This window comes from Sapajus apella, unplaced genomic scaffold (assembly GCF_009761245.1).
Source record: "Sapajus apella isolate SASKATOON/1434 unplaced genomic scaffold, GSC_monkey_1.0 scaffold41, whole genome shotgun sequence".
NCBI lineage: Eukaryota > Metazoa > Chordata > Mammalia > Primates > Cebidae > Sapajus > Sapajus apella.
This window is the reverse complement of record NW_022436981.1, coordinates 6275686-6291351: the sequence shown is the minus strand read 5'-3', so window position 1 is coordinate 6291351 and position 15666 is coordinate 6275686. Positions and strand designations below refer to the sequence as shown.

At 35.1% G+C, this 15666-nt stretch overlaps 1 pseudogene across 1 annotated transcript; it reads left to right on the top strand.

Annotated features, from left to right (window-relative positions):
- The first annotated feature begins 687 nt into the window (after nucleotides 1-687).
- On the top strand, nucleotides 688-13964 carry LOC116565804 (annotated as a pseudogene). The gene has a single exon (XR_004275594.1). The product of XR_004275594.1 is annotated as an RNA-binding motif protein, X chromosome-like (transcript).
- Nucleotides 13965-15666: the final 1702 nt, after the last annotated feature.

Below are 15666 nucleotides of genomic sequence, written 5' to 3'. Positions count from 1 at the left end.
ACAAATCCAAATACCATGAGCTAATGAATAAATCTTCTTAGGGAAAATTCCTGTCTTTCTTTTTGCCCCCCTTCTGCTCAGAGTCAAATAAACTCTCCCTGAAATTATCTGGAAGTGTTGAGAGGAATATGGATTTACCTCTCTTACTCACTCTTTTTCAACATGAAGTCATGACTCAGAGTCCAAGTTCAATGCTGAAATAAAGAGAGTTTGGTAAACTCAAGCAGAACTTACGCTATCTCTATTTTCCACACATGTAACTCATTTTCATAATTTAATATTTAAGCATAATTGATTTAAATTGTTCTGCTTATATCTCTGAATTTCGGGTTTCTTTTAAAATTTAGCCTGCTAATTTCTTACTATCAGGCCAAAAAAAGTTTCAGGTTTTATAAGATCATTTTTAAGATCTCTTACCCAGCATTTTGTTTGTTCTCTATCAACTGAACTTTCTGAAAAACATAGTTGATTATAACTGAAAATATTGATTAGAACATTGGCACACACTTTGTTATTGTTTTCATTTGTATGTACATTGCAGCACTATTCATAATAGCAAAGACATGGAATCAGAATAGGTGCCCATCAATGGTAGAATGAATAAAGAAAATGTGGTACATATAAAGCATGAAATACTACACAGCCATAAAAAAGAATGAAATCACACTCTGCAGTGGCATGGATGCAGCTGGAGGCCATTATATTAAGCAAATTAATGCAGAAACAGAAAATAAAATACCACATGTTCTCACTTATAAGTGGGAAGTAAACAGTGGGTACACATGGACACAAAGATGGAAAAAGTAGACACTGGGGAATACTAGAGGGAGCAGGGTAAGATGGGGGCAAGGGTTGAAAAACTAATTATTGAGTATTACACTCACTACCAGGCTGACAGGATCAACCATACCCTAAACCTCAGCCTCATACAATATACTTATGTAGCAAACCTGCACATGTACCCTATGAATCTAAAATAAAAGGTGAAATTATATTTTTAAAAATTTAAAATAAAAGCATACCTCTGCAGCAGTAGCTGGGGTAACACAGCCTTTCCCCACCAGTAAAAAAAAAAAAAAAAAAAAAAAATTAAAAGTAAGAATAAAAGTAAATAGATAAATTTTGAGTCTGTCTTAGACACATTTTAAGGTACCACTCTCTCTTTATAATGGCTTTTTAGTTGAATGTGTGCAAGTAAGTGTATGCAGGGCACATGTGTATGTGCTTATATATATTCAGAACTTAGCTGTAATACAACTCTGTCTTTAATAAGCCACTGATTGCCTCTGAACCAATTTTCTCAGTTGTAAATTGAAATAGTAGAATTAAGTGATCTCAAATATCTGTTCTAGTTTTACAATCTATATTTCTATGATACAAAGGTTGCATTTTGAAGTAATGTCTGTCTTTTATCTTTTATATCTCTTTCATATTTCCCATGCCAAGATATTTTTCACAAAGTCCTGGGGGAAAAAAAATTCAGAAACAAATAGAAGTGGTTCGTTATTGCCATAAAATAAAGCTCAGCTCTTTTGAACGTGCATGAGACCCCAGGTGCCCTGGAGTCTGTCTGCCTTACCAGGTTCACCCCTTACTGCTCCTTGCCACATAATTTCTGCTGTGGAAACAACATATTGATTAAAGCTCTATTCCTCTATCCATGCTTTTTACTGCATTTCTTTGTTAACCTAACTCCTCTTCTTCCTTTCAAATCAGCCCAGATGTCTTCTCTTTCAAGTTTTCTTTAAACTCTAGGACAGACTTGGCATTTTGTTTCAGAGCTTATGCTATCGTAGCACTTACTTAATATTATGTTGAAACCACCTGCTTCTGGAAACTCCCTGAAGACAAGACTTGCTGTCTTTTACCTTTATAGCCTCAAAATGAATATATGTTTAATTTCTAAAAGAAGATTACATCTGATTTTATCCTCATTAGGTAGTGTTTTTATTTTTGACTTTCAATATGTTCTGCATCAATACAAACTTTATTGTTTTATTCATATTGTATTAATTATTTTAACACTGAGTTATCAGATTACTTCTAACAGTAGGACATTGGCATTTTACTAATCTCTTAAATATGACATTTTATATGATGGTCACTATTTCTTCTGAAAAACTCATATATATTCAATTTTATAATTAGTTTATATTAATGAAACAGGAAAAAAGATTCAAACTTTTTTTCGGAAATTTACTATGCTGAAAAAATTATACTAACATCTGAAAATTGTGCCATTTTGCATGAGATGAATAACAATTTTAAGTATTCTTTAGTAATTATTCTATTAATAATTGAATTAATAATCAAAATAGTAGCTATAATTTATTAAGTACTTATTTTACTCCAGATGCTCTTCTGAAAGTTTTAAACATAACTCAGGTGATACCTACAACAATGCTATAATGCTAACATTGTCTTTATTCTATAAATTCACTTTACAGAAAATTAAATATGTCTTAAACATTAATTTAGTGCCTAGTTGTCCACGTATTTTTCATTTGAACCCAGTATACCTATTAAAGTGGATTAATTTAACTTAATCAACTGAAAGATAATAATAGTATTAGATACTGTATATATATATATACATAAAGAGTATCTTGGTAGGTACTGTGGAGGGAAGATGAGGAATTAAAGCATACATCTTAACCTTTAGGGGTTTGCTATCTTACAGAGGAAACAGCGTATAAAAATCTGCTGTTTCATGAGTTCTTCATATTTTTTTTTACTGCTCATACATTTAAGCAATGTCTAAGTCATTGTTTTTTGGTACATTTTCAAGAATAAACATAATAAAAAATGAAATTATAATTAATTCATACAGCAAGGTTTGCTTGTAGAAAATAATGTATTTTTTTCCCAACACTTTGAAAATGCTAGGAATGGCTTCTTTCGCCATGTCCAAGCTTTTTAGCATAAATGCAGCCCCATTTGTCTATTTACGTTTGTCACCTATGCTTTGGGGTCCTACACAACAAATCATTGCCGAGGCCAATGCTGTGAAACTTCTCCCCTTTGTTTTCTTCCAGTATTTTTACAATGTCAGGTCTTAGATTTGAGTATTTAATTCATTTGGAGTTATTTGTACATGGCGTGTGAACCCCAAATATCTGAGACAGGTCTCAGTTGATTTAGAAAATTTATTTTGCAAAGATTGAGGACACTTACCCGTGACACAGCCTCAGAAGGTACTGACAACATGTGCCCAAGGTGATCAGAGCACAGCTTGGTTTTATACATTTTAGACAGACATGAGACATCAATCGACATATAAAAGACGAACACTGGTTCAGTCTGAAAAGGTGGGTCAACTCGAATCAAAGGCAGGGCAACTTGAAGTAGGGAGGGGGCTTCCAGGTCATGGGAAGAAAAGTGACAAATGGGTGGTTGCGTTCTTTTGAGTTTCTGATTAGCCTCTCCAAAGGAGTCAATCAGATGTGCCTTTATCGCTGAGAGCAGAGGGGTGACTTTAAATAGAATAGGAAACAGGTTTGCCCTCAGCTTGGCTTTTCCCTTTAGCTTAGTGATGGGGCCCCAAGATTTATTTTCCTTTCACAGGTGTGTGACAAGGGTCCAGTTCCATTTTTCTGCATGAGGATAACAACACAGCGAAACTGCAATCTACAGAATCAGAGAAAATATTTGTAACCAATAGGTCTAATAAAATGGTAATATCCTAAATAAGCAAGAAACTCAAAATTCTCAACAGCAGAAAAAGAAAAAAAGACCTGGGCAAAGAACCTGAATAGACATATCTCTAAAGAAGATATACGAATGACCAACAGTCAAATGAAAATATGTCTCATCACGGAAATGCAAATTAAAACCATAGATACCACCTTGCCCGTTAGAACAGCTATTTTCTTTCTCTTTTTAAACATTTTGTTATTTTACTTTGAGATCTGGGATGCACGTGTAGAATGTGTGGTGGTTTGCTGCACCTATTGACCCATCACCTAGGTTTCCTCCCCTTGCCCCCCCACCCCTCAGCAGGCCCCAGTGTATGTTAAAACAGCTATTTTCAAAAAGACAAAATATAACCACAAATGTTGGCAAGGATATAGAGACAAGGAAACCCTGTTCACTGTTGGTGGGAATATAAATTAACACAACCACTAAGTAAAACAACGTGGAGGCTCCTCAAGAGACTAAAACGTAGATCTACCATATGATCCAGCAATCCCACTGCTGGGTATATATCCAAAGGAAATGAAAACAACATATTGAGGAGATAGTTGCACTCTCATGTTTATCGTAGCACTAGTCACAATGCGCAAGTTATGGTATCAACCTAAGCTTCCTTTAACAAATGAATGGATAGAGAAAATGTGGCATATCTACATAATGTAATTCCAGCCAGCCTTTAAAAAGAAGAAAATCTTGTCCTTTCAAAAATAGGTGAACCTGGAGGACAATATGCTAAGTAAAATAAGCCAGGCACAGAAAAGCAAATATCACAAGTTCTCAATTACATGTAGAATCTAAAACAATCAAACTCATAGAAGCGAAAATTTAATGGTGGTTATCAGAGACAAGGAGTTGGGGAAATGGTCAAAGGATATGAAGCTGCCAGAAGACAGGAAGAATAAATGTTAAGTATTTAAGTTGATGGATATGTTAATTAGCTTGATTTAATCACTCCACACTCTGTATATACATGATAACATCACTTTGTATCCCATAATTATATAATTGATCAAAAAACAAAATTAAATAAAAATCATAAAATACTGGTAATAAACATTTGTTAAGATTAATACTGAATAACAATATTTTTTACTCATCTAGCCACTTCATTTATAAATAAAAATTATAAGATTAATAATGTTGATAAATATTGAAGGTGAACCTCAGCTGCACTTCCTCAAGGACTGTCAAAAGCATAAGGATTATTGTTAAAAGAAGAGTGTTTTTTGGACATGCACTTTGATAGTCCCAGTTATTATAGTACAAATCATTCAGTTTAATTGATTTAAACTGAACCATCTGCTGTCTAATTGGCTCACAGCCAGTGGGATTTGTGTTAGTAAATGAGTATCAGAGATAGAAAGAATACTAATGTGAAGTTTATGTTTCACTAAGAATGTCTCCTTGTGAATCGCTTGAAACCAGAAGGTGAAGGTTGCAGTGAGCCAAGATTGTGCCACTGCACTCCAGCCTGGGCAACAAGAGCGAAATTCCGACTCAAAAAGAAAAAGAAAAAAAAAAAAAGAATGTCTCCTTATTCATTGACAAAGATTAAACATATTAAAATGTATGCAAATCAAAGAGCCTACTTTTAAGACTTCTCCTGAACAAGATAGAATAAGTAGGATTAGATATATCTTCCTGCCCAAAACATTTTTGAAATGCACAAAATAAATGAAACAAAGGTTCTGAAGACATTGGATATCAGACCATGACAGAGAGCAATAACAGAGATAGTAAATAAACATTGTAAGCTCTCTGATTGTCCCAGTATACTTTGTGAAGATGTTTCCAGGTGGCACAGAAAGAGGAAAACCAGATAGATCCTATGGCTTGAAGAGACATAGTAGGGAAAGAAGGGAAGACACAGTTGACAGAGTTTGCAATGTAGAGCACCAGAAAGGAGAGAGTTGCCCAGAAAGAGAATTCTGGAGATCTGGAAGAGTTCTTAAGTCATCAGCTGAATACTAATTAGCCCATGAACATGGGAAAACAACTTGAGACCAAAGAAAGAAATGTATGAAAAGACAGAGGTAGCATCTTTTGCACTTACACAGGACCGGAAAAATAAATGCTCATTTCCACTAACAAGAGTGGAAATCCTAATAATTCACAGAGTATCGGGTAGAGTATATAAAAAATTTGTGCCTCAATTGTGGAGCAAAATTAGCCATAGGCCAGGTTCTGCTGTGGTCCTGCCTAACAAAATTTAAAGGCAATAAGCAGATATGAACTGCAAGAAATGTTAGAGGAATTCCCACAGGTAGAAGGAATATAATCCAGATGGAAATAAAAATTTACAGAAAAGGTTGATTTTTTTCCTTATTATAGGTCACCTTTTTCTGCTTCTTTTTTATGCCTTGGGATTTTACATTAGATGTAGAATTGAAAATTCAACTTTGTTGGGCTCTTGGCAATTTTTTTGTTCATTTTACAAATACTCTTGAGCTTTTTTCTGGAATATGATTAATTTATTGACAACAGTTTAATTCTTTCAGGTTTTTCCTTTAGCATATGCTAAAAGCCCATACAGAGGATCAATAGCATAAAATACCTCCTAAGAACATTTCTGCTTCGATGTTTGAAATGATGGCCAATTTATCAATATTGTGATGATAATCTCATAGAATATTTTACCAAATGTCTATTTGAGATTATCTGATGTCATCCAACAGCCATGGTGGCTTTCTTAGATTATGTCCTATAGACCTTGCAACCTGACAATTCCCATCTGTTCTTCACAGAATTGGAAAGCAAATTTTGTGCACCTGTGACAGAATTCTTGATATTCTTCATAGATTTTTGTCATTCTGTTCAAGGAGAGATTCTTGCATAAAAACTTTAATCATTAATATTGAAATATAAAATTTAAAAATATATGAAATAAAAATTTGGTACTGGATTATCCAAAATATTTATTTTTGGCATGGGTACTTCTCAAATTACAGAATTATAACCCTCAGATTTTCTTCACCAGCAAGGATATTGTAAAACAACAAAAGAGAAACTTAATATTTTCAATAAGTTACCAGGAAGCATGGTGTCCTCAGTTCCTAGTGTTCTTGGGAGAAAGAATTTGGCCAAGAGACAATTTAACAAAGAGAGCAGAGAGTTTTTGAGGAAAACACACTCCAAGAGAGGAGTGAGCTTACTAGGCTGGGAGCAACAGCAGTAGCAGCAATGGTTAAGTGGTATCACAGATTATTTAAAGTGGCAGAGTGGGCTGCTTGGAGGAGAATGGGCCAGCGACCCTGAAAGTTCTATGTTGTTGTTTTTTATCATGTCATACACTTTCTTTAAGTTTGCACCTCTGTCTCAAATCTCTGCTTTTGTCTGTGTCTGATTTCCCACTTCTGCCTTAAGTCCCTGCCTTTTCCCCCACCAAGTTCCCACCGCAGGTTTGTAGGATTCTCCCTTACTGTCAGTTGATACACAAGTGCAGGCCCAGTGATCTATACAAATCTTTCCTAATGGTAGTGCGGTTCATTACTACCACCCCAGGAAGGTGTATAAACAGCAGTTAAATATGTAGTTATTGTGCCTTTGTATCTCTTAGCAATTTCCCCTTTGCCTTTTTCCCCTCCTTATCAGCATATAGCTAACTATAGTTTCACAGTTCAATCACGGAATGAGTGATTACTGGGCATTTTAAGGGGCATTTTGGAGAGTTCTTTCTTGCATAGGTATTTTCCTTCCTCTCTACTCATATCTAGCATGCATATTTTGGATGGTCTCTGGAGTGTGAGATTTCATAGTGCTTACATTTTTAGGGGCTACCCTTCTTGCTCATGTCTAACTATCCACCTACTCTAACAAATACATATTACACTATAGGTGAGATGGCTAGATTATTGGAAGATAACCTTGATTAATTTACCCAAGACTAAAATTATTCTGAGGCAAGGAGGATAATCCCTGACTACTGATCCAAGTGGTAGGCTGTGATAGGCAATGACTATGTCATGTTGCTGAGTTTATACCTCTAGAGCATAGCCTAATGCTTTTATAGACATTTACAAAACATTTATGATATTTTAGGAAGAATACTTCTGAACTTTTATGTGTGCCATGTTGTTGATCTTACATACCTATGATATGTCCTAATTTATATATAAAAACAAAATTTTATGATATTCTAGAATAAATAAATATTCTTATGGGTTTTCTCCAATTACTCTGTTCTCCAATTATATTCTGCTCATTGGAATAATTTGAAAATAATTCTAGACTCATAACTCATACATACTGTAAGGACTATGGGATATCTAGATTGGTTATAATCTGCTAATTTGTTTAATATTTAGAGATCTTCTAAAAATAATTCTTTCATAGTTTGTTTCTTCTGAAACTTCAGTGTCCAAAGTAGGTTACCCAAAAAAGTTACATGATTTCTATCACAGAGAATAAAGAAATTTCCTCTGATAATGTTCACAAATTAATAGTTTATAGGAAAGAGACTGAAAGAGACTAAGGATTGTTAAAAATGTTCAAGACTGAGTGTTTTCTGTTAATCAAGGCAAATAAAGTTCAGTTACCTAAAGGATTTAGTATTTATATTAAGCCTCAAGATTAACTTTTTCTATATCTTTCTTTCCTTCTTGCACAATTCAAAAATTTTATTTCATCTGGAGAGCCATATATTAATTATCATTTTTAGTCAGTTTATAATCTTCTAAATCTCTTCGAAATATACAGCCACATTTGGAGGTTTTGTAAGTTGACAATTTTTCTTTCCAAGTTAGATTTCCTGTTTTCCTTCTTTTGGGCCTGTGAACATTTAGAAATAGAGAGAGCAAGGATCCTTTTAAACTGCTCTTGACTGTACTACAGGCTACTCTTTGAAAATGTTCTAAAATATATATATATATATATATATATATATATATATATATATATAAAGTTTTCTTAAGTAATTCTAAAATGCATTACATTGAAGATTTTTAATTTTTTTTTTTTTTGTATTTCAAGGTCACCTTTGAATTACATACAGCTAGGTTGCTTAAATCATTTTCTGGTCCCTCCCACTCTATTGTTTATAACAATGTTTTTTTCCAGAAAAGGGGTTAACAATTAAGTAAACTCATTGGCATAGATATACTTGTCCAGAAGGTTTTTTAAAAATCCATAAATCATAGTACTTAACATGGCTTTAGGCTGGGATTTAAAAGCAATATGAAATTTCACGTTCTCACTAAGATGGTATAAAAAGGATTAGATTTACCACCCTGCTGGGGAAACAAAACAAAACAAAAATAAAAAATAAGAAAAAAATGTCTTTCAGACATTGACTTTTAAAAGGCATCTCTCAAGGCTGATTTTTCACAGAAGTGAAGCAGGTGAGACTAATCTTGTAACAGCTCTGGTTTGCTTCCTACACAAAATTTTAAAAACACGTGAACAGAGAGGTACACCCAAAGCCCCTAAGCGAACTCATGGAAGTGAAGAATATTAATGGAGAAAAGGAAAAGTAGAGGCAGCTGGAAGTTGTAGAGGCAGAGATCTGGAAAAGACAGCTATGTCATTTCTTAGGTGTAGTAGTAATTGATTTATAAATTTAGGAGCTCCAGTGTTAGATGCGTATATATTTAAGATTGTGATACTTTCCTATTGGACAAGACCTTTTATTGTTATATAACGTCCCTCTTTGTCTTTTTTAACTACTATTGCTTTAAAGTTTGTTTTGTCTGATATAATAATAGCTACTCCTGCTAGTTTTTGTTGTCCATTTTCATAAAATATCTTTTTCCACCCCTTTGCCTTAAGTTTATGTGAGTAGTTATGTGTTAGGGGAGTCTCTCTTGAAGGCAGCAGGTACTTGGTTGGTGAATTCTTATCCATTCTGTCATTCTGTATCTTTTAAGTGAAGCATTTAGGCCATTTATATTCATTTAGTATTGAGATGTGAGGTACTATTCTATTCATCCTGTTATTTGTTGCTTGCATACCCTTGGTTGTTTTGGGTTTTTGTTGTTGTTGTTGTTGTTATTGTTTGTGCGTGTGTGTTGTTGTATTATAGGCCCTGTAAGATTTATGTTTTCAAATGTCCTGTTTTGATGTATTTTGAGGATTTGTTCCAAGACTTAGAGGTCCTTTTAGCAGTTCTTGTAGTGCTGGCTTGGTAGTGGCACAGTCCCTCAACATTTGTTTGTCTGACAAAGACTATCTTTCATACAAAAAACTGTATCCTCCATTTATGATACTTAGTATCACTGGATACAAAATTCTTGACTGATATTTGTTTTGTTTAAAGAGGCTGAAGATAGGGCACCAATCCCTTCTAGTCTGTAGGTTTTCTCCTGAGAAATCTGCTGTTAATCTGATGGGTTTTCCTTTATAGGACACCCTATTCAACAAATGGTGCTGGGATAATTGGCAAGCTACATGTAGAAAAGTAAAAATGAATCCTTTTCGCTCACCTTATATAAAAATCAATTTGAGGTGGATCAAGGACTTACATCTAAAACCTGAAATCATAAAAATTCTAGAAGATAACATTGAAGAAACCCTTCTAGATATTGGCTTAGGCAAAGACTCCATGACCAAGAACCCCAAAGCAAATATAACAAAAGCAATGATAAATAGGTGGGACTTCATTACACTAAAAAGTTTCTTCACAGCAAAAGAAACAATCAGCAGAGTAAATGGACAACCTACAGAGTGGTAGGAAATCTTCACAATCTATACATCTGACAAAAAACTAATATACAGACTCTACAAGGACCTCAAACAAATTAGCAAGAAAAACAAATCCCTTCAAAAAGTGGGCTAAGGACGTGAATGAACAATTCTCAAAGAAAGAGTTGCAGTGAGCCAAGATTGCGCCACTACACTCCATCCCTGCTACAGAATGAGACTCAGTCAAAAAAAAAAAAAAAAAAAAAAAAAAACCAGAATTGAAATGTGTGTTTATTGGTTGCACAGTAGTGCTAGTGGCTTCGTGGTTTGGTCCTCGGAGCCGGAAGCCACCACTGGTACTGAGCTGGTAGGAAGCCCCTGTCCATGAGCTCATTGGAGCTTTAACCCATTATCACTCCTCCAACTCACTGACACACAAAAAAAAATGGTTGAAGCAGATGCCCAGGAAAGCTCTTCATTGGTGGCCTTAATACAGAAACAAACGAGAAAGCTCTTGGCACAGTATTTGGCAAATATGGACAAATAGTGAAAGTACTCTTGATGAAAGACCATGAAACCAACAAATCAAGAGGATTTGCTTTTGTCAACTTTGAAAGCCCAGCAGACACTAAAGATGCAGCCAGAGACATGAATGGAAAGTCACCAGATGGAAAAACCATCAAGGTGGAACAAGTCACCAAACCATCATTCGAAAGTGGTAGACATGAACTGCCTCCACCTCCAAGAAGTAGAGGCCTTCTAAGAGATATTAGAGGTGGAGGAGGAGGAAGTGGAGGAACCAGGGGACCACCCTCTCAAGGAGGACGCATGGTTGATGGTGGATATTCCATTAATTTTAACATGAGTTCTTCCAGGGGACCGCTCCCAGTAAAGGGTCACCACCAAGAAGTGGGGTTCCTTCTCCTAAGAGATCTGCACCTTTAGGACCAGTTCGCAGCAGCAGTGGAATGGGAGGAAGAGCTCCTGTATCATGTGGAAGAGATAGTTATGGAGGTCCACCTCGAAGGTAACCACTGCCATCTCATAAAGGTATTTATTTGTCCCCAAGAGATGATGGATATTCTACTAAAGACAGCTTACCCAAGTTTTCTTGATACAAGAGATTATACACTACTACCACAAGATTATACTTACTTACTCGGATTATGGTCATTTCAGTTCACGTGATGACTATCCATCCAGAGTCTACAGCGATAGAGATGGATATGGTCATGATCATAACTATTCAGATCATCCAAGTGGAAGTTCCTACAGAGATTCGTATGAGAGTTAAAGTAACTCACGCAGTGCTCCACCTACATAAGAGCCCTGCCATCTTATCATGGAATCAGTCGCTATCATGATTACAGCAGTTTACGTGACCTAAATGGTGGAAGTCGAGACAGTTACTCAAGCAGCCGAAATGATCTCTCCTCAAGTAGTCATGACCGCATTGGCAGACAAGAAAGAGGGCTGCCCCCTTCTATGGAAAGCCCTCCTCCATGTGATTCCTACAGCAGAGCAAGGAGAGGTGGTGGTCATGGAGGAAGCTGATCTGGTAAAGAGGGAGGTAGAAGCAGATACTAGAAGCAAACAAAAGTTTGGACCAAAATTACAGTTCAAAGAAACAAATAAAAAGTGGAAACTATTCTGTAGTAACTACCCAAGAACTACTAAATGGAAAAACTGTGTTACCTTTTTTAAATTCCCTAAGTTCCCCTCTGTAATTTTTATGTTTTTGTGAGGAAAAAAGTAAAACATTTTTAATTTTATTTGACTTTATGACATTGCTTTTCAATAAGCAAATGTTAAATGTGTTAAGACTTGCACTAGTGTTGTAACTTTCCAAGTAAAAGTGTCCCCAAAGGGCACTTCCTATCTGATTTTTCCCAGTAAATGAGGCAAGCAATTCTAAGGTCTTCCACAAAACATCTAGCCATCTAAAATGGAAAGATACAAACAAGCTAGTTATTGGAGGGTGGTTGGGATATGCTACTCAAAACATTTCAGGGTGTCTTCCAACTGAAATCTCACTGTTTCACCATGAAAACCCTGAGATCAGATGCCTATGTAAGGAAAGTGCTATTCACCCAGTAAACCCAAAAAAGCCAATGGATAATGCTGGTCATTTTGCCTTTCTGACATTTCCTTGGGAATCCACAAGAACCTCCCTTTTCCCCTCCCGCAATAAGACACTTTAAGTATGTGTTAAACAACTATAGAACACTAAATAAAAAGCTTGGCCAAAAGCAAACATGAAGCTGCAAAGGTGCTTGCTCTTACTGTTTCAAGTTTTGGCAACTCTGTAGTGTCTGACTTTTAAAGGAACAGCTTGATTGCAAAGGAGAAAACAGATAGGCAATGAAGTTATTGCCAACTTCCTAAAGGCTTATGACTTCTAAAAAGTGAATCTATCCGCATTCCACATTAGATTTAAAGCAACAAATGCCTGTGAAACAGCAAAGATGGTTGAGGATTATGCTCATTATGGTCCTGGAGTGCTGATTTATTCACAGTAGATAAAGCTGGCAGTAAGAAAAATCAAATGCTAAGAGTTGTTGAAGCAGAAGGCGGCTGATTGTCAGTAAGTCACTACAGTTGCATAAGCAATGCTGTCAGAATTGGTTTGGTGTAGGCAATAGATCTTGCCTTCAAGGATCTCTGCGGATCTGAGAAAGGCATCAGTGTTATTAACACTCATAACTAGGGAGTGAGTGGTAGTTATTTAAAACAAGTAATTAATCAAATGGAAAAGGGGAAGTAATTAAGGAAATTGGTAAGTGGAGGTAGTCAAGAAGTTCTTGTGGTGCTTTACATAGATTTTACAGCTTTGGCTTTCATTTTGCTTAGCTAAAGTCATGGGGACAACTCTTTAATTTAGAAATTAAGTTGAATTATAAAAATGATGGATATAAGTGGTAGCTCTATCTAGTGAAGTGTCTGACAGTAAATGAAACACTTTTTTGTGGTGGCTTATTCAGAAACAGAGTTTAGTTGTAGAATAAAACTCATGAGTGACATATGGAAAATAACAAGCATGCTAAGCACACTGGAAACAATTAGGCCACTTGGCTTTCTTTGGCTGTATTATTTTATAAGCCTAATTTACCTCCTAGTCTTGGAAACAAGTTTTAGTTTATTGCTTTGGAGACTGAGCCCGTAGTATAATGTTCTCAAAGGAAACAGACTTGAGTTGTTGGATTAGAAGAATTAATTCAACTTCTAAGATTTTTTTTTTATCATAATTATGGTACTGTCACATTTTAACATTTGCAACTTGGGATAGTAAGTAAAACATTTTTGACTCTCATTTGACAGACTACTGCTAATTTACAGACCATAAGGGTAATTCCCAAATTTATGTGGTTGCTGCACTTCCATATTTTTCTCACCCCAATCCTTCCATACTCTTATGATTACTTGGGTGAAAGCTTCTGTGAGGACCTTTTGGCTCTTGAGATACCCGAGACATTTAAGATATTTAGATATCCTAAAGATAGTAGAGGATATAGAGATTGTACCAAATATAAATGTATATTAAGTTCAAAGCAAGAAGTATGTTAAAATGACCAGATAACTGTTTGATAGTTTACTGACGTAGCAGACATGTGAAAAACAATCAGATCTTGATTATTCTGGGTTTATACTGGTTGTAAAACAGAATGATATAGAAATGTTTTCCTTGTTTAACTGGTAGTTCAACATAGAGCTTGGGTATTATAGAACACTTTTCACTTTGTGGAATGTTTTGTATTGAAACAATAAAACTTTAACGAAGCAAAAAAAAGTATGTATATTGCCTATGGAAAATATACCACAAAAAAGTTAGTGGAATAATGTCTTAGAGGGTATATAAAATATTATTGCAACCTAAAATCTATATTCAGTGTAAGTGCATATTTCAAACACAAACTCAAAACTTAAAAAAGTCTCTGAATGTAGCTAGCCCTATAAATACATAAACAATTAAATTTGTTGTTTGTAAACTTTACCTCAGAGAACACAATCCCACATACATTCATAGTTACATTCTATAAATTGTTTAACAAAGAAATGCTATTCTTACACATTTTTTTTTTCAGAAAACAGAGGTCAACATTACCCTGATAACAAAAGTTAAAAAAGAAACTTCAAGAAAATAAAACTGGGAAATAATATCTTCATAAAGATAGATACAAACTTCTTAGCAAAATATTAGCAAATTTATTACTGGTAGAAGGTGTCCAGGCTCTTGGGGTCTCAAACAAGGAATTGAACAAAATGCACAAACAAAGCAAGGAAAGCAAAAGCAGGTATTTATTGAGAATGAAAGTATACTCCACAGTGTGGGAGCAGCCTGAGTATATGGGCTCAAGAGCCCCATTTACAGAATTTTCTTGGATTTCAATATTCTAGAAGTTTCCCATTGGCTACTTGGCATATATTCTATGTAAATGAAGAGAACGAGGTGAAGTCACAGAGTCATTTACTTGGAATGCACCCTATTATAAATAGAGAAGATGCTACTTGGTATGTGTGATCTAGGTAAATGGAGAGTATGGAATGTGAGGTTACAAAGTGTAAATGGCATGAACGTAGAGGATGAAGTGAAGTTGCAAAGCCATTCACATTCCTATCATTGCTGAAGTGCTTTCATTTGATTTAGTTCTAGGAAGTCAGCATGGATCAGTCTTACGTTTCCTGCCTCCAGGCCCTATCCTCCTGCCTCAATGTGACGTAATAAAGTCAAGTTAGTATCATAGCGGAAATGCAAGATTGGTTTGAGTATCAGCCTATATAATTTACTACATTAATATACTTTTTAAAAAGCTATGGTTATCACAAAAGATGCAGGAAAGCCTTAATGGTGAAAAATATATGTTCTTCCTTTAATATTAGTAACAAAGAAAGGATTCCCACTTTTTTTTTTCTTGTATTTTAGTAGAGACGACATTTCACCATGTTGGCCAGGATGGTCTTGACCCTGACCTTGTGATCCACCAACCTCGGTCTCCCAAAGTGCTGGGATTATAGGTGTGAGCCGCACCCAGCCGACTCTTAATATAAATTTATTCAATAAGTCAAAACATAAAACATATGAACATTAGAAAGGAAGCATTAAAACTATCCTCATTCACATATGACATATGCAGAAATGTATATGTGCATATACATTGAGGAATTGAGAAAAAGTTCTAGCGTTTGTGAGTAGACTAGCAAATGAAACGATATCAGGTCTCCACACAAAAATCAATTGTATCCCCATATACTAGCAATGAACAGAAATTGAATTGTAAAAAATATCAGCCTTAATAGTATAAAAAACATGGAATGACTAGTGATAATTTTTTTTTAAATATGTGCAAAGCAAACTGAAAG